Source organism: Microplitis mediator, chromosome 9 (genome assembly GCF_029852145.1).
Source record: "Microplitis mediator isolate UGA2020A chromosome 9, iyMicMedi2.1, whole genome shotgun sequence".
In the NCBI taxonomy this organism is placed as follows: Eukaryota; Metazoa; Arthropoda; class Insecta; order Hymenoptera; family Braconidae; genus Microplitis; species Microplitis mediator.
The window spans coordinates 242,173-263,369 of record NC_079977.1 but is presented as its reverse complement, the minus strand read 5'-3'; the positions used below and the strand labels follow the sequence as shown (position 1 = coordinate 263,369).

At 26.1% G+C, this 21,197-nt stretch overlaps 1 protein-coding gene across 2 annotated transcripts in view; it reads left to right on the top strand.

Annotated features, from left to right (window-relative positions):
- Positions 1-21,197, top strand: part of LOC130674264 (terminal nucleotidyltransferase 5C) — a 39,673-nt gene that overhangs the window by 4,041 nt on the left and 14,435 nt on the right. The window contains exon 1 of one of the 2 annotated variants that reach the window (XM_057479538.1): positions 14,593-15,150. The exons of the other annotated variant lie outside the window; for it this stretch is intronic. The gene's annotated coding sequence lies outside the window, so the exon portion shown is untranslated. Of the gene's footprint in view, positions 1-14,592; positions 15,151-21,197 lie in introns of those variants that run through there. 2 annotated transcript variants of the gene reach the window in all.

The following is a 21,197-nucleotide window of genomic DNA, read 5'->3' as shown; positions in this document are numbered from 1 at the left end:
TTTTTTACGGAGGCATGAAATATATTAAGGTATTGCCTTGGTTTAGACTTAACTGGCTGACTTAGTCACGATTTAAGACGAAAAAGTTTAAATCAAGTCGAAATTCACTTGCTCTAGACTTATTCGACTTAAAATGTAAGGCGAAAAAGTTTAAATCAAGTCGAAACTGACTTATTCGACTTAAATTATAAGTCGAAAAAGTCGGAACTAAGGTGAAATAATTTTTATATATTAAGACGAAAGTAAGGCGAATAAATGATGATACTGAAGTTAGCCGACATCTAATAATTTTTGGACTTTTTTTTAGTCAGTAAATTATAAAAAAAAAATATTTAAAAAAATTGCACTTGTAGTCTTTGAAATTTTCTACATGTGCATATTTTTAATTTTTTTTTTTCTTCAAATTTAATTGTTAAAAAAAAAACCTAAAAATTTTCAATTGTCTGCTAACTTCAGGATCATAATAAATGACTTTTTTCGACTTGGTTTAGCAGGTCAAAAGTAATTTGAATGACTATTGTGCTCAAAGTAAAGACGAATAAGTTGAAACTAAGATTAAAAAAGTTCAAAAAGTTTAAAAAAATTAAATTTAAGTCGAAAAAGTCGAGATCTCAAAAAATCGTCGGCAAATCGATTACTTCAAAAGAAAATAAGGCGAAGCGAGCCTGAATCAAGTTTTATTTTTGACCCGGGAAGATTTAAAATTATTATTATACTGAAGGGTTTTATGTAGAGGTATTTAATAAAAATAATAATTAAATTTCCGCGAATTGATTTAAATGTAAAAGTTACTCGTGGCTTTAATATATAATGTCATGCATGAATATATAAGTAAGGATAGAAAAAGTACAGGGTAGTACTATTTAGCATAGCTCGTTATGTTGACAAATTGATCATTGAACCGAGTAGTGACGTTTATCTTAAAACCTTTTACGCAATTTTATTCACACGTGCTCGGTGAACCGATAACTTACTACACTACATAAAGTATCGCGATAATTTTTAAAATAATACATTTATTATTTATCATTAAGATCTGAGCCTGTTTTTTTTTCATTCACGGCTTAGACATTAATATTACAATAAACCGATTTGATAAGCTTAATTAATATTGTTATTATTGATTGATAATTATTTATATTTTGACAAGTGATTTATTTATAATTTTAAATATCATGTTATGTAAAGTTTTATTTTAAATTACATATAATTTTTTATCAGAGAATATTTTGGATGTTAAAAATTACACTGAAAGATACACGAACACATTTGGTCATGAGTTATCGATTATCACAGTTAAAAGTGCTTGTTTGTTTAAAAGCCGATAACATTTTGAATTATCGCAGAGTTCAAAAAACGACCGAATTTTATATTTAAATAATATTTATCTGATTATATTTAAACTCAAAGTGAAGAAAATTTTTTATTTAAATCACCGGCTTGTTTTAAATTTACGGAATAATATTTTATTATAAAAATATATAAATATGGAAAAGTTGAATATTAATCACTTGAGTGTTTTCGTGAACAATTTCATCACACTTATCTGAAATAAATAATGAATTTATTATTAATGACAAAAATAATAAATCAAGAAAACAGGCTTAATTATTTTATTTTTAAAGACTAAATAAATATTATAATCTGTCAATAAATTTCAATAAACAACCATAGATAGTAAGTCTAAAATATTTATGTAAATTTAAATTGTTTTGCATAATATTGTTCAAGTAAACAATTATAATAGTAGTAAATAAAATAATATAAATAAATATTCAAGATATCAAGACAATAAAAATAAATTTTTATTTTTAGACTTTTTTAAAATTTTTTTTTGATCTTGCGGTAATATTTATTTATTCATTCAAATATATATATATTTGATCACATTCCTTATCATATTTTCTGTTTGAAATTATTCAACAGAAATAAAAAGTCAATAATTTAGAATATATTTATAAAGTATTTAATTAATTAAAAATAAAATTTACCTATTTGATATGATATAGAAATATATATACTTCGGCATTTCATAAATCAGAGTAGTCAACTCAATTAATAAAATATTACATTAAATAAAAATATAAAACATTATTAAGCCAAATTGTAATTTAAGTAATCGAGTTTTGCCAAGAGAAGTAGTCATGCCAAAAACTAAATATATGTATATACATTTATATGAGACAATTGAAAATATTAAATAATTTAATTGACCTTTTGACTGATTTTTAAGATACATCTGTCAGGAGTAATTTAAATAACTAAAATAAGTTTTCTGACAATGACAATAAGATAAAAACATTTTAAACCTGACAAATTGAATTCGTGCTTCAGGTAAATGTAAATATAAGAATAATCTTTTAACTTTTAGAAAATACAAACATATTTGTTTAATCAAGTATTTATAATAAAAAAATTGAATATATGATAACTTTTAAAATCACTAACTTGTTTTTCTCGTTGAAAGTTCATTTAAATAATAACTATAACATTGGTGATATATATATACTTAAAAAATAAAAGAGCTGAATAATTGTTACGTACGTATATAGATAGTTGTAGGCGTAAATGACAGTATTTATCTATATAATTCTCGTTTCATATAAACTCCGTTCTAATTATAATAATAAATTGGAATATAAGACTTGTCTACTACTAAATTATATATTTTTATTTAAATAATTATTATTATATTGACAACTAGTTATTATAGTCAGTATATTTATATAAACATAAATATGTAAGACGGCGTAAAATAGGATATAAAAATTAACAAATTTTTTTTTTTCAAAAAAAACAAAGTTGATTTGCAATTAAATTGAAAATCAAAATCATAAAAAAAAAATGATAATAATTTATACGCAATATAAAAATAATAAAAAGTCATAGTGAAAGTGCGAATATTTAAATCGGTACTAAATGTGTCTATAATACTAATAAATAATTTTTAATGCAAATTCCAATATTTGTAATTAACGATTGAATATTTAAAAAAAGAACTGACCAATTTAAGTTTATTAATAAAATTTATTTTTGCGAAAAAAATAAAAAAAAAAAGTTGATGAATTTCACTTAAAGCTATCGGTTATTTTCTTGCTAAAATGCGATGAACAGACATCCGATGACGTGCGTACATTAATTATTAAAACGTTCCCGTCATTGACATTGTCCGATAACGGATTAGCTGATAAAAAAAAATAGTCAAGTGCAATTGGTTCGTTATAAATATTATTATTATTTTTTGATTAAATAACCTTGTAAATTTAAAATTGTTCAGTTGAATAACAATAATAAACTTAATATAAAAACTTATTGTTTGATAAAATAAAAAAATCAGTCATACACAAAAACCACATCTATTTGTAGTTATCTCAGTGGTCAGAACTACTTTCGAGGCAGGTTACGCCCGCTTTGTTACGAAATAATGTGATACGGGCTTATATATATCCAATACCAATAAGTTGTTTGATCTGCGTGTTTCTAATGTAATATAACTACTGCTCTCATTATAATTATATATATTGATACAATATACTTTATACAGTGTTGCAAATGTATTAGCCAGTGATTTAATTTTTATTCATACATATTAGATAAGCTATATGCAAATCAACATTTCGTATCACGAAAACAGTTTTTTTTTTCCATGAATTGCGAAAAAAAAATTATTGTATAATTTAACTATTTAATTTTAAAATCTTAACTGAAAAAAAAAAACCGCGGGATTTTATTTAAATTCGAATTGACTTCTATCCGGAGTTTTAATTTCTCTAGGAGGAGATTGAATAAATTAAAAATTATCCACTTCACATTCACTCCGGGTTTACTCTGGAAATATACCGCAATCGGTTACAGAAACTGTAAAAAGGCATCGGTCTAATAAAAAATTTTATTTATTTATTTACTTATAGAAAAAAATTGATCATTTTTTAACTTCCCGCTAAGAAAATTGTAAATTTTCAAAAATTCGGGAAGTTATTGGTTTCGGTCCGATTTGCAAAAACCGAATTTCTATCAGATTTTGACGTTTTGAGATTCTAGGAAGCTATCCTGACTAATTTCAAGATGATGCCCGAGTGTATGTATGTGTGTACGTACGTACGTATGTATGTATGTGAATATTCATAACTCTTGAACGGATGAACTGATTTTGATCTTTGAGGTGTCATTCGACGCGGCTTGTTAATATCTTGAAGCTGTAAAAATTTGAGCTTAATCGGTAGGGTGCGTTCGTAGATATTTCAAAAATAAAATTTTTTCAAAAATGTTTTATTTGGATAACTTTTATTGTGCTGGATGGATTGATTCCAAAATCTAATCAGCTCTAAAACTTTATAAGCCGCGTCGAATGCCACCTCAACCATCAAAATCGGTTGATTCGTTCAAGAGAAACCGTTGACGAAAGAATTCAAAAAAAAATTTTGTTTTTTTGAAATTTCTCAAAAACGACTCGATAAATCAATTTCAAAATTTGATCAGTCTTAGAACTTAATAAAACACGTCGATTGTCGCCTCAACCATCAAAATCGGTTAATTCGTTCGCAAGATATCGAGAGAAATAAATGCTCAAAAATGGTTTTTTACAAAACAATGGCATACAAAAGTATTATCGAGCTCTTTGAGCTCGAAAACAGCGGGAAGTTTTGGGGCTGGCCCGCAGGGTTAACCGATAGACCGATTTTTTTTTTCTGTATATAATATCGAAAAAATTGGGTGCAAGTAATAAGTAACCGATGTATATATAACAGTGAATCTAGGTCGTCTGGTTTCCATGGTAACATATAGTACATTTACTTATACCTCTTATCTCCTACGCATCATTTCTCACCAACTGGGAATATTACAACTAAATGATATTTAGTGGGTTCAATTGCTTTGCCGATCGCGTCATATTGTACTCAATATATTTACACTATTTAATACACTATGCTCTCTATATATATTTATATTTACATATGCACTTACTCATACGCAACATTACACAGAATACAATTACGTAGGCGAGAATAAAGTAAATGGCAAATAGAAACATCTGTAATTATTATTTATTGAACTCTTGATTAAAAGTAATTAAAATAAGCCCGCAATAAAATGAAATAAAATATCGTTTAAGCAGTTTAAATAATAAAAAGTTTAGTACGAAATTAAAAGATCGAAGATTTAAAAAGTTAAATAGTAACCATAGCAATGAAAAAGCTATTTAACAAGAGCCAAACCAGGCAAACTTTAATGGGCCAAGGTTTATCTCATGGTCTTGTATACAATTTATATTTTTATGTTTTTTTTATCTCTACCAAGGATTCCTTCGGGAATAGAACCTCAACGTATTGTCGTTTTACAATAATTCCCTTTAATCTGTTATATAAATAAATTTTTATTTGCGACATGTAACTAGATTGGTGCCACGGGGGATGCTAATCTCTTCAATAGATAATATCTATGATAAAGTTATAATTACTATTTTCGCAGAACATTGTTGATAATTACGGAAGTACAGAATTTGTTTTAGTTTAATAGATTTTTGTTATGAACTGATGACTGATGCTCGTGTAAGATTATTTCTGCTACCAACCAGATTCATTTTTATTGTTATTTTTCAATGAACAATAATATGAAAGACAATAATAATAAATTATCGCAGTGCAATCAGGGAGAGGAGGTAATAAATGTATGACATGACAATGCATTGATGAGACTAAATTTATATCTGCAACAAATTTTTTTATTAATTTTCATTTCTGCGCAATAGAATACTCAATATTTTTAAATGAAATAGATGATTGATTATGAAATTTTTGTATCTTTGTTTAAGTTTCAAATGTCGAAATTTGAAAGAAATATTGATCCAATTAAAAGCCAATTAAAAATAATGAAATAAAAAAAAATATGTTTTTAAAGTGTTTTTTTTTATGACAAAAAACAATGAGCTTACATTTTATTACTGGAAAATAAATATTAGGTTAATTAGAAAAAAAATAACAGGTTACAAAACAAAAAATGTTATTAATTAAAAAATAAAATTGATTAATTGAATTATAAACTTTCTCTAAATTCTCAGTGTTCATACATCCTTCGTTGATTAATCCATAAATTCATAAGCTATTATTTTGAAATGTTAACAATCTCGTACAGCTTTATTACGATACCAATTATTCTGCAATTAGTGTAAAAAATCCTGTCGTCACTGGCTATGATTTTTATAACTGATACACTTTATGTACACAATTAAATTAATAACAATCGTTTTCTATAAATACATTTTTTTTATTAAAGAGTTGAAACAGTATTTTGTCCCGTTGGTTTGTAATTAAAAAAAAAATTCCCGCCACATTGACGAGTATAAAAAATGTTTGGTCGATATAAAAATTCAAACAGTTCGAATATCGTAAGAATTTATTTTTTTCAATTTCAAAAAAGTTAAAAAATGTCTCAAATTTCGAAGTTTGACGCGAATTATTTGTCATTACTTTGCACAATTTTATGCTCAGCAATCATGTTGCTTAATTTAAATCACAACTGGTTGAACTGGAGTCCGATATAAAAAGAGACAAGAGAGTTAAGAGTTAATAGTTAAATAAAACTGTCCAGCGGAAGCGATATAGAGTAGTTATTTTCTCACAAAATAAATTACATACAGTTACAAAACATGACTCGTTTTATATTTTTATCATTTTTAAGTATCTCACTAATTTGTTGATTTAATAAAAGATTTCATAAATCTTATATAAACACTTTACTTTTGTCTAAATCTAAACTTTTTTGAAAACTATACATATTATTTACAATATATCCAATGTCATTCATTTTACAATTTGTCTATTTACCATTTCATTCACGTTTATTTGGATTTTTTTTCTTTCTTATTTACTTAGTAAAGTTGGTATAAAACTACGATAAAACAAGAGTTTACAGTTTAAACCCAAGTAAATATTATTTATATTAAACAAAGTTACTTAGATCCTAAATAAACTTGTCATTTTTTACTTTTTTTAAATAATTTTAATTTCATTCCAATCATCAATTCTGAAGAAAAAAAAAACTTCAATGACCTATGATCTAAAATTATAAAAATATGAAATTTTATCCGAAAAATGAAGTTGGTTGCAGACATGACAGACATTCCGAAGCTATTGACTCATTTTTGTTTTATGTAATTTTAAAAGTTTGTTCTATAATTATTTACAATCCGTCGACTTGAACAATTTGGAAGCGGTTCAAGTTGGAATAAATAAGAGACGGATTCATTGGCTGCCACGTGACTGGCGCACAGTTTAAATATGCACACACGACACTTGAGTCACGCGTGCTTTATTCTTAAACTCTCTCTCTCTCCTTCTCTTTAACTATTTTCTTTCTAAACTATTTATATGTATATATATATACTGAAAAAAAAAATTTCTTGGTGCAAGAAAAATTTTTCATTATGAATTGAATACAAAAATCTTTTAGAGGCGAGAAAAACTTCTCAGAGCAAAAGAAATTTATTTTTGACCCAAAAAAGTTATTCTTACTTTTTAAGAAAAATTTTTTTAACCCCAGGAAATTTCTGTTTTCGATTCATCAACGTCAAAATTATTTAAAGTCAAAAAAAAGTAATAGATAAGGTTAGTTATTTGTATCAGCATATATTTATTATTTAAATAGACATATAGATATGCATGATATATATCTACATATATAAATATATGATCGTCAGCAACTCGATGAGGTTTCTTTGCTCGTCACAAAACATTATCACGATGTCAGGGTCATGGACAGCTAGTGTACGTGATAACTCTATTTTATTAGTAATCATTTATGTTATTTCACATAAATATAGATTTAAAAATTTTATCATTAACTTCTATAATTAAAAAAAAATTTTCATGGATTTGTTAAAATTAAAAATTTACATAAAAGTCACTAAAAACTTCTTTTTTTGTAAGAAATTAAATTTTTAAAAATTGATATTTCGGGTTCAACAAAAATGTCATCACTTATCTCGGATCAAAGTTAAAAGAATATAAAAAATTTTAATTTTAATTGTAAGAGGAAAAACTTTTTTTTTTTTTCTTTAATATTATTCCTGTTTCAATGTTACGGTATGTCAGTTATTGATAACGGAGAATGTCATTCGCAACAGGTGTATTGTATACTAGAGAGAAAACGCACAAAAGCTCGCATCTATTATCTATTATATTGAATTATTGTGGCTGTATACAAATATATATTTATTCAACTGTAGTATTGATTGATGAAGTTTACAAGACCATAGTAAACTTTGTACCTGCCAGTAAATGTTTAATTCTATTATTATCCATGAATAATTAATTTGTTTGTGGAATATTGTTTATTTAAATGACAATATCTATTTTAATTACTCTTCTGTTTGTTTAATTGTTACTCGGAAGAATTAAAATAACTTTTGTAACTAATTATATTTATGTTTTTAAAAGTTTACTGACTGAAAAGTTTCATTTTTAATTTTATTTTACGCTTGTAGAATATATTATATAATTATGATTTTTTTTTCATACAAGCTTCCAAAAAAAAAAAATATGAAAAATAAATATTTTCAAAGATAAAACTTTTATTGAAAATAAACGACCGACATCAAAGTAGTTCATTACGGCCACACTTCAAACATAGTAAAGTAAAATATATATATATATATATATATATATATATATATATATATATATATATTTGCAATATTCATAAAAATAAGTGCGCTATAAATTAGTATTTAAATAACGGGTTATATAGTGATTGAAAAATATCGATGCATTCTAAAGACATCGGCTCAGATTGCGTTCAATTATCTCAGTGTCATTATTTCGACACTTAAATTGCAAAAATTTATTTAAAATAATAGCATAAATTTTTTTTATCATATAATTATTCTTTGCGCAACTAAAAATTCTATTGTTTTTATTCTTTAATTAAAAAAATAAAATTTTAGATCGACTTTATCGGTAAACAAGATCTTTAAGCTCACCGATAAATAAGTATCTTAATACACACTTAAGTCTGCTATCAATCTTCATGGACGCACAAACATATTGTTAACACATTAACACTGATATATATGACAACTACTCATCCAACTACGTGTAGATCGACAAAACAACAACTTTATTTTTATTTTTAAACTTTACTTTATTTATCTTCAATTATTTTTATTTTTTTTATTACAACATAAAAGCTGAAATATATATATATATATACCTTAGCATGGAACAATAATAATTACAACAAAAAAGGGGTAATATTACTGGACCTTGAAAATTTGCTTACATATTTTCAAGTTGTCCTTGATCGCAATACCAGCCCTTTGAAAAAATTTCTTAAACTTTTATATGATACTCAAAAAATCATTTTTTTTTTTTAATTTTGTCTTTATTTCATTTTTTTATTACAAAAAAAAATAATAATAATGATAATAATTTTTTAATTGTATTTTTTCTCACAAGATATAATCTTAATTGCAATTATACTTAAGAAAACTTGTTTTTGTTACTTTGTAAGTCATTAAATTAAAAACATACTTAAGGTAAAAGAAATTTTAATTTTTAATTAATAATAAGGGTAATTTGGGCCGTGTAAAAAAAAAATAAAAATCCTCTCTAAAAACGAATTAATGAAAATCAGGCAATCACTATTTGGCAGTGAATAGTCACTTACTGCCAGTGAAAAGTATACCACTATTTAAATTAGTGACGTACTTTTCACTAGTAAACAGTGAATAGTCACTATTTTCACTATTTCAAATTTAAGAGAACAGTTTTTGTTTTTTTAATTTAAGTAGTTTACTGTAATAGTGACAAGTTGGTCGCTCGAGCCTTAGGCAAATGCTACCAACAGCCAGTACGTGCATGGGACAATTATCGAATCGCTAAAATACAATTTAAAATGAATTATTGTATATTTTAATGGGTCATTTAAATCTTTATAGCCACAAGCTCGAAACATAAAGTTTATCAAAATATCACGGATTTCCATTTATTAACTCACAAATTTCATAACTCACATACGTGATTTATGTAACGTTCTATTCAACCTGTAAACATTTAATGAAATATTATTTTATCTATAAACATGTGATACTATTCTTCACAAAAGAAATAAAACATTTTTTAGAATATGAGTATCTAAAAACAAAGACCAATTATAAATTTTTTTTCTAATTAACTAGAACATTAACGTTCAATTAAAGGTAGTGACGTCGTTAGATAATTTTTTCACACCAATTCATTATTACTAATGAATTATAAAGAAATAATTATATCGTTAATTATTAATTTCTATTGATAAAAGAGACAATTGATAGAACATAAATTAACAGCTAATATAAAAAAACGTTATTGGATAATTTATATTAATAAGTTACTAAGGTAAAAAGATAAAAAAAAATTGGTAAGAGAAAAAGAAAGGAACACTTGATCGAAATTACCTTTCGCACATTCGCAACTTTGATCGATAACTTGATGGCCTTGATATACATACATGCCCCTTGCCTCGAGTTTTCTGAGTAGAGGCCGAACTGAAGTAAAAGGCTCCTATCCCAACTCTTAATATATATTATTACTATATATATATTTGTTATACATTGGTGTACGTAAGTGTAGAGTGTATTTTACCTGTACTTGTACCTGTACTTACTTCACTAGGTATGGTGAGCGGGTTTTCATAAATTGCCGGTACAACCTGCGGCTCTCTTTGTTAGGATTCCATGGTATTGTATATTTATATATTTATATATCTATATATCTATATTGCGTTGTTTATAAATATTTATCTATACTTTGTGTTGTGTAACATAAAGTATACGTATAAATATATATGTATATATAAATTGAAGAAACAAAGAGAACGTAAACGGTAACTCACAATGCGATTACTTTAGCTTACCTTTAACTTTACCTTTCTTTAACTCCAATTTAATATTATATACTAGACAACAGACTGGTCTTTAACACAGTTATTATGAGAACTAGTCAAGTGTAAATTTATCTTAAAAAATTGTTTTTCAAATTAAGTTTATAAATAATGTTTCTGTGATAATTTATGTTTATTATGAGTATAATTATTAGATTGAGATAAACAATAAAAAAAACTTGCAAAGTTTTAAAATAATTACTAAGTGGAATATTATAGATCAATAAATATATATTTATTGATAACGCATAGAAATGATGAGGTGATGCCTTATAAATAGCCGAGTGATAAAATTAGTGATTTTTTAATTGATGTCTGCACGGTGGATTATGAGGATTAGATGATATTTGTTTGATAAATTTATTTCACTGGAATTTTTTATCATAAAAGTTTATAATTTTTTAATTTTATCGAAAGTGCTCTCGATGTTCTAAATGACTAAAAGGAAGCGACCTTAAATATTTTTATACGAAACATATGGAATTATACAGTTTTTGGTCCTTCGAGCCGGGCGTTTTTCATCATAATTACATATATAGACTCTATATTTGTTATCGTTACTTATGTAAAATTGTTACTGGCTATAATAAGAAGTATATCTGATCCATATAATACATATATGATATGTATTGCTATCATATATACTGATAAAACTATTTTGTTTACAATTCGATCCACAATTAGACTCACAAACAAAATATGTGAATCACATAGGATTTTATCAGATTTATTGAACAGTAAGTAATTAAATTTTTTAGTTAACTTATGTTAACGATTATGACATATTAATAAATATGGTTATTTGCAAGGACGTTTGAGGCCGGATAAAATGTTGTACGTATCATTGGTAGTAGCAAACGTCGACACGCCTCACTGAGGTACGAATGAACGTCCTTGACGGCCGTCGCCCAGTAACTGAGCATCTACGCATGCGTTGTTTATTTGTCCGTTTTGTACTTAAATTCTCGTCTTATTTAATTATTGTTGTTATTTATTATGAAATTAATAATAAGCACATGGAAAAAAAAAAAATTTATATGGATAACTATAAACGTATGTGTTAGAATAATATGAACATCATGTAAATTTATGTATTTTTTTTTTATTGTTTACTATTACGTATCTAAACAGATGATCCTGGCGGATATGAAAGTGTAGAAAGAGCAACTGTAGCAATGCAACTAAAAAAAATTAGCAACTTACGTCATCACCACCTTCACTTTGTATACGTCGTATATTTAATGTCCCTTCTCTTCTCTGGTACCCAATAGCAATCACTTTTTGTTTTCAATATTAAATTATCTTTTATAATAATTTTTTATTTTTAAATAATAGCAATAACATGGGAAAGAAATAAAAAGAGGCAATCGAATTTTTATATTTGAAAATTCAAAAAAAAAAGTTTGACCTAAATCTGTCGGAACGTGTGAATAAGACGACTCATTTTGTGTAATAAAAATTTCGATCTTAATGCTCAGATTAACTTTATGATAGTCGTACATTAAAGGGTATGTCCGAAAATAAATACAGGAAACAAAGCGAAAGTTTAATATCAAGACAATCTTGAATAAGTCTTTCTTATCGAAGCCTATAATTTTATTTTCTCAAATTTCCAGGTGCAATTACATATAATCGAAACATAATTTTTTTTTAAATTATCATTATTATGAATGAATTCAAAAATTATCCATATTATTTTTTTTTATTCATTTGTCAACATCTTAGTACCGATCAAAGATAATTAGACTTGGATGGAAATCATTGTAAAGATAATTTAATATCCTCCATCTTTTGCCTTCATTAAAAATACTGCAGGATCAATTGTTCAGAAGATAAAACAATTTAAAGTCAATCCAAAATCATTGATCTCTTGCTATTTTTCAATCAATAAGAACTTACAGGGAATTAAATTACCTTTCCAATGATCATTTATAACATACTTATGTTTTCATTATTATTATTTTTATTAAATTGCAATAACGATAAATACAGTAATGTAATAAATTCCTGAACGTCCGGATCGTCCTGTATAAATTGATCGATCAATAGTCGACGTGAAAGTGAAGATACCGATCTCGATGCAATGTTATTCGCAATAGATTTTTTTTTTCCGGGTAAGATTCACTGATCTATGTTACACTGCACGATCAATTATTTATATATAAATATATATGTAATCAAGTAAAATGTAAATCCTATCGACAACTATTCACATAAATTGGTTACAAGGCATAAATCAAAGACTGCTAGTAATTATCCCGGAAGAAAGTATGTTAAGTGTAAGTATCTATAAGTATGTTGGAATTTAGCTGATCTCATTTCTCTATAAAATACTACTATCATCATCTCGTTATAGTAACCAGACAGTAATATCTATATATGCCACAAGACTATTAAGAAGAAATGTAAGATGACATCAAGTGTTGCGAATAAAAAAATTAATTCAAGTAACAGATGTCGTCTGCTACTATAACACTAAAATAATTCATCTTTCATCCTATAAAGGAAGTATTATTGACAAGATAACGAGAATTCAGTTATTATTTGGGGTTTAGTGAAAAATAGATTGTGTAAGAGTAAATATTTATCATCCAGAGGCTAAGCGACGAAGTTTAATCCCGAGTTTTGACAAATGGGAGAAAAAAGTTTAAGAAAAATATTTTTTGTTTTAATTTATTTATTTTTTATTCAAGATAGTAATGAACTTTTTAAAGAATGCATTTAATGCGTATTTATTTTTTTTTTTTTTAATATTAATAATAACGGCTTTTATCATTTTAACGCCGGCCGGACGGACCAATCGATTCGACAGCCGTATAAACTATATTTTAGAGGAAATCGATCATTAATTAAGTAAATAATTATCACTAGTTTATAATAATCTACAACTGATAAAAATTGCTTGCATCAGTTGAACTATAGATTCAATTTAACGTGTGTCGAATGTGTAAAAATATTTCATGCAAGAGTGAAAAAGTTTCACGGTTGTGCAAAACAAAAAAAAAAAAAGATTTATTTCCATATTTCAATTTCATCAATTCAAATATTAAATTATAAAATAGTATTTTCCATCAATGATTTTTCAAACTACAGAAAAAAATCGTAATCTCGCTGAGAAGTAAAAAATTAATCTTAACCTTTAAAAAAAAATTCATTATCTATTCGATAGAATCAGTAGAAAAAATCAAATAAATTTATCATTTTACATTGAATCAATAATAAAAAATTTTTTTCTACTCACTATGACTTACTATTCAACTTGAGGTAGGACAGTTCCGTAGCCTATGTAGTAAATAAAAGAAAAAATGTCAATAAAGGAATATGTGCGAGAAAAGCGATTGAAAGTCAAGTGTTAACGCTTCTGTTATAGTTGCTGGGTCATCATAAAACGCACTAGTGTCATAAAGGTCTACTGTATAGTGTTACAGATTATATGTAACAACATATATAGTTTTGGTTTCTGGTCTGGTCTGTAGTCTTTGGTCTCTGCAGTACTATACAGCTTTTGCTCTGTACTTATATCTATCAGCGCAATGTAACTATACACATTTAACTATATGTTACTATTACACACTCTCATAACGTTATAACATAGTCGGTATTGAAAGTAGTGGGATTCCTCAGTGGGTTAAAGTAGAGGGGAGAGAGACCGGTTGGTACGCGCAATCGCGCCGGTTTTCCTGTCAGTGTCAATTGATTCGTCGCGGTGTACTGCCGCGAAATTGGAGTGTCACCCAATATTACTGGATAATATTTGTTTAAATATATACTCATATATTTGATAAAGTTTATTAACTATCTCAAGACTCTGTCGGTGGATTTATTCACCGAGTCGGTTACAATTTTTTTAATTTCATTTATTAAAATCATTTTAAACACTGATCGTTCTAGAAAATTCTTAAAGTTTCTACGACAGATCTCTAGTGCAAGTTAAACGTGTTTGATTTTTTTTTTTTTTTTTTTTTATTTTGTTTTCAATATATAACATTTAGTGATTTTTTTTTCTTTTTTCTTTGACTATTTTTTTTTTTTTATTTTTTTTTCAAAGTTGAGTAAAGTATTTAATACAGTATTTAAATTTTTAAATTGTGAATTTATGATTTTAATTTAGAGTGAAAATAATATTTATTTGAGATTTAATTTATTTTATAAAATAATTTACTCTGGGAGACGTGATCGGTTGTAGAAATCGTAATAATAAATTAAGAGAATACGTCTTTAATCGAGTGAGATGTAAGTATTTGTTACATATATGTTATATATATTTTTGTTATTATGTCAGTTAATAAATATTGTTACGTGATTGCGCTATCAGCACCATATGCTACATCAGCCCATTCATTACATTGTTTCTTTTTATCATTTATTTGTTTTTGCTAAAATTAAATTTTTTTATTTATTTTTTGTAAAATTAAAATTCCTAGATTTTCTTATCACTTGCGATTTAATAAATTATTTATATCTTGCTAATTATTTCTCAGAAATGCAAATTAATCATTTATTGTATTTTATAATTTATCATCCGATTTTTCAAAGATCGATTTCGTAGAATTTTTTTTTCCTTAAATAATTAAATAAAAAAAAAAAAAAACAATTAAAATTTAAGTAAAAATTTTTTATTGTCCAAGTGAAAGGATACCTGTTGATTGCAGCTGTCGATTATTTTAAAATTTCCGGGTAAAAGTTATAAAATATATATCTATATATATATATATATAGGGTAATTTTAGTATATTTTATAATAAAATATTTGAAATTTAAAATAAACGGATGAGATAATCTTAAGTAATATTTACAGATCAAAGTACAGAAATAATCAATTAGAGTTCATTGAACTCAATAATTTAAAAATCCATTTATTATAAATTAATAGATTACTTATCTTATATGTAAATTGATTTCCTTAGATAAGTTATTCAATGTATAGGGGATGTATGTAAATAATAATTAGCAGATAAAGATAAATCGTAGAGATCAATTGACTAGAATCATTGGGAAGGAAGTGATGTTTGTATAATAAATAAAATTAAAAAAAAAAAGAAATAATAATAATAATAAGTAGTGATAGCGTGTCTAACAAGTTTTATCGCGACAATAAATTACCAAGCAATGTAACCAGCAACGTAATATTTTTATCGCGGCTCTGATTACTTGACACTACGATAGATAGTACGCGATTTTAAATAAATATCACAAATAATAATAATAATAATAATAATAATAATAATAATAATAATAATAATAATAATAATAATAACATACCTGGTATTTACTGATACATTTATATTTTTATTATATAATTTTTTTTTCTTTCATCAGAATAATGATAATTATTTTTGCTGTTTACTCATTTTTATATAAAAATCCAACAAAACAATAAATATACATTACAGGTAATCATTGGATAGGAAATTTAATTTTCTACAACTGTAGTCTCAGTACAAAAAAGTTGTAAATTTAAAATCTTCTAAGTTACAGCTGTTTAAACAATTTCATTTTTTTTTTCAACTCTATACCATTTCCAAGACTTTAAATCGTTTTATCTTCTAAACTATTGATCCTACAGTATTTTTAAAAGAAACCGAAAGTGTCGGAAATTTAATTTTCTTTAAATTTGTACTGATTAAAAATTAACCTAAGTTCTATAGTTTAAAAGTTACAGCCAGTAATGACAGAGATTTAGGCAACGGAATGAAAAAAAATTTTTTTTTAGAAAAGTATGACTTGAATTTTCTGTAAATTGAAAAATAATGATCGCAAGTTCATACATAAGTGTAGTATATGTATTGAAGGAGACAGTTTTATATAAAATACGATAGAAGTTTAAAAAGCTGGTAGAATGCTCGAGAAACTCCGGGAATCCTCGAGTGAGCACGCGTCCACACCCGGTTATTGGCCTGTGTTGCTCAGTTATACACCTATATATATATATATATATGTAGCAATGTAAGTACATAACATATATATAGCAGTGTCGGTGAGTACCAGCAACACGGTTATAATACATTGAAAGCGACCTCTCTTGAGAGGACAAGATGTGGGATGACGGCACAGAGGATACTGAAAATTTATTGATCGATGCTTGATCTTGCGCGCCGGCAAACTCTTTCGCCGGCAGGACGTTCACCTTATCGGGCTTTTCAAATTTTTAAAAATAAACTTAAGTTCAAATATTCAATCTGGTTTATCAGTTATCAAACAATTTAATTTAATACGTAATCAATTTTAATTTTATAATTCCATAGATAACAATAAATTTATTCAGATGAATTATTTCAAATATTTGAATTGAATTGTTACCATATACAGATATATTAAAGCTTAACTCATTGATTGGATGTCTAAATTAACGATTTATTCAAAAATTTCGCAATAGATCGCTGACAATTTTTACGCGGATTTCATACGGTATTGAATAAATATTTTATTATTTTCCCTCCATTCTATGTTTGCATTTCAACAATATTTGCCTATGGTAATAATAATAGTTACCACAGATGCTAAATAAATAGTTTTACGTACCTCAACAAATATTTGCGAGTATTCAAACAGGGATCCGCCTTTTTCAGTCCAAATTTTATTTTTCTCTTTTTTAGTTCTAATAAAAACAATTTTAATTATTAAATTTCAATTGGCAATGAGACGTCAAAAAATTTCAACTTTGAACTTCGCCTATTTGAGCATTTTTTTTTTTTTAATCATTGTTCAAATTCTGGATATTTGTTACTATTTTCTTTTTTTTTTTTTAATCACAAGACACAATTAAGTATTTTATTTGATGATTATAAATAAACGATCACTTCATCACTAATCACGTTATCAGCACGTGATAATTGGTAATCAATAAAAAATATAATTACATGTATATATATGTAATAAGTCTTTGTCAGACATTGTAATTAAATTACCAACAATAACTATACAAAAAAAAATTTCGTTTACGTTTATTTTTAACGGAGCAATTAATTGAAATATTTTCGATATTTATATGTAGTAAATATTATAAATACTGACTTATATCAAATATATTTTTACACGTCTGGTAAAAATACTATTCTTCTTATTCGGCACAGTTTTATTTATATCTCTATCGCAGTTCTTAAACTCTCCCCTAGTATTATTATAAATAAAATAAAATATATATCGTTGCTTGAGGTATTAATTTTATTATTAAAAAAATAATTAATTTAATTAATAAGTTATTATTAAAATAAATAATGAATTCATAAAATCGTTGAATAATTAATGAGTAATTAACAACGGGCAGTGATGACCTTGTTTCTAAAATTGAGGATCGAGGCTGAAGAAATCAAAGCTAACATATCGAATAATTATTGAGTTAATGTTGATTAACTTCGCGTTACCTTCGAACGTGTGACCGCATTTTCACATGTGTCCATCCCAGAATAAGTCCTCGTATTTATGTATATTTATATATATTTGTACACGTATATATATATCTCCCAATAGTCAACCCTCTTTAACAAGCACTGTCTACATATATATAAATATAAATTTAAAAAAAAATAACGAAATAACGATAGAGTATGAAATTTTTCCTTGGCATTAAAAGAGCAACGCTGGCTTATTCTCAACGCATTTTATTTATTGTAGAATAGAATGAAAGTGGCCTCCAAGATGTCCACAGTTCTCTACACAATGTCCTTCATTATATATGCATATATATTTATATTTATAATGTTTCTTAAATATATTACATTTGAATAATTAATTGAAGAGAAAGAAATTTACGGTAACAATTTCAATATATTACGAAAATGGTTCTCATCTCGAATAGTAACAGGTTTATTTATATATAACGTATTTATTAGTTTTTTTTTTCGTATTGAGAGAAATGAAATTCACTAGATGAATTCTCCGTAAAAATCTCCCTGTATCATAACTGAATTATAGTACTAAATATTTAACCTGTTAGTATCAATTACTTTACCTCTATTACCTTCAATTAGACAATTAATTCTTCTTCATTCCTTTATTATTATTATTATTATTATTATTTATTATTATTAATATAAATTATTATTATTTTTTTTATATAGACAAATGTCACTTTTACTCACGATATTTTTTCTTTATCTCTCCGTGGCGTAAAAAAAGTCTATTATTTCAAAATTTTTCCCGAATTCAATAAAATAAATATTTATTTATTATTTAAAATAATTTTTTTATACAGAAATTTAAAAATAGAGTTGGTTTAAAAAATAACAGCTGATAAATGTAAGCATTGAATGCTGTAAAAAAATGTAAATAGAACAAGTCAACCGGATGCGTTGATAAAATAATCAAATGTGGTTTTTGTGATAATTCATTTACATTTTATTTTTTGATTTTTTTTTTACTTAAACTATTTAAACGGTCATCCATTTGCTTTACGTACAAGGTCAAATTAAACAAAAAAATTACATTTAATATTTGAAATTAAACGCATTTATAAATATTTGCCTGGTTAACATGAAATTTTTAAATATCGTCGATTAAATTCGTCCGAGTTAAATTAAATGTCTACAATTAAAAGTTTATTTTAGTTTGCACACCGTCTATGGAAGCTACGTAATTAATCAACTTATTTTCCAAATATAGCAGCAATTTTTATGCCAATAATAGATACTTTTTTTTACCAAATTAAATATAATTTTTAATTATCTGCTGGCTAATAAAAAATAACTGTCAAAAATTTAAGTAATTTCATATATTTTTTAATTCTTATCATTGTGATGACAGTTTATATTTGAAAAAACAAATTTATTTTTATAAAAGTTGACAACAAAATAACTTTATTTGTTCTACTAAAAATAAAAAAAATTATTAAATTCCAAGTGACGATAATTACGTCAGGTTAAAAAATTTTTTTTCTGTCTTTTTTTTAAAGATCTGGTTTATTTAAGACCAAAAATAACTCGACAAAATTAGAGATATAAATTTTTTTTTATTTCGTTTTGCTTTTGAAGAAATTCGTTTGTTGAATTCGTAAGACGAGACTGGCTACAAGAAAACAAACTAACGAGCCAAATTTTTTTACTCTTTTATTTTTCAAGTCTCATTAAATAAAACACGAACGAAATTGGATAAGGAATTTTTGAAAATATTTTCAACTAAATGGAGTTAAAAAAAAAATTTATAACATTTTTCAATTAAATTAAATTTTATCGCGCAATAAATTTATTACTTGCAACAATATATAATAATAATAATAATAGTTTATTCAATGTATAGATAGTTACATCCTTTTACATTTTTACATATTAGTTAACTTTCATTTATTTTTCTTTACTTTAATTTAATTTATCTTTTGACTTCCTCTTCTTTCCCTTGAACTGCTTCTCTTTGTTGCTTACTTATTTCTTATTTATATCACAGCTTTTTTTTTTTTTTTTTTTTATTAAACTTTACTTTTCTTTGGTATCTTTACACAGCCTTCGTTCTTTTCATAGCTTTCTGTTCTTAATTACCTCTCCTCCCCTTCCGTTCTCTTTTTCGACATTTCTTGGAATTTTTTTATGTACTCACATATCTCCTTTATGGGCTCCCCTCTTAGCGTTTGCATAATCAGCCAGTCGAAGTCTGCCTCCCATTTATCCTTCATCCATTCGTGTATCCACTCTTTCGTTTCCCTTTTCATCCCTCTTTGGACTTCTCTACATCTGAATATGTGTTCTAGCGTTTCTTCATCATTTCCACATACTCTACACGACCAATCACTAAACCCTTTTTTTCCTGCCTTCTCTATGTTTCCGCATCTTAGTCTGCACCATGTTTCCTTTACCCACGTCGGGATCCTCCTGTCCATCCAATAGGGTTCTCCGCCGACGTTGGTTTTTATGAACTTGAATCTCGGATTGTATGATGAGTTTTTAATCTTTTCCTCGTCCTCTCTAATTATTTTTTCCCTGAACATGATTATTCCTTCCAAAGAAAGATTAGTCTTTCTTTTATTTTTTCTTTATCTTCTCTGTTCCAAATCCTCTTTATCACGTCCTCACATTTCATCTCTTCCATTGCTTCCTTAAATTCCCTTCCCCATTTTGATGGTTCATTGTTCAGGATGTTCCTACATTCTTCCCTTAGGCATATCTTGGTCCATCTTGCCTCTTCCGCTTCCATTATGTCTTTTATGAATTTGCATGCTCTTTTTCTTATCACCACCTTGATGCTTTCCATACCTGCTTCCGTTCTCCATACATATTCCGGCGTGTTCTTTGTTACCCCTAGCGCTGCTTTGCAGTATCTGCTGTACACTTTTTCTATTTCTTGACTGCCCT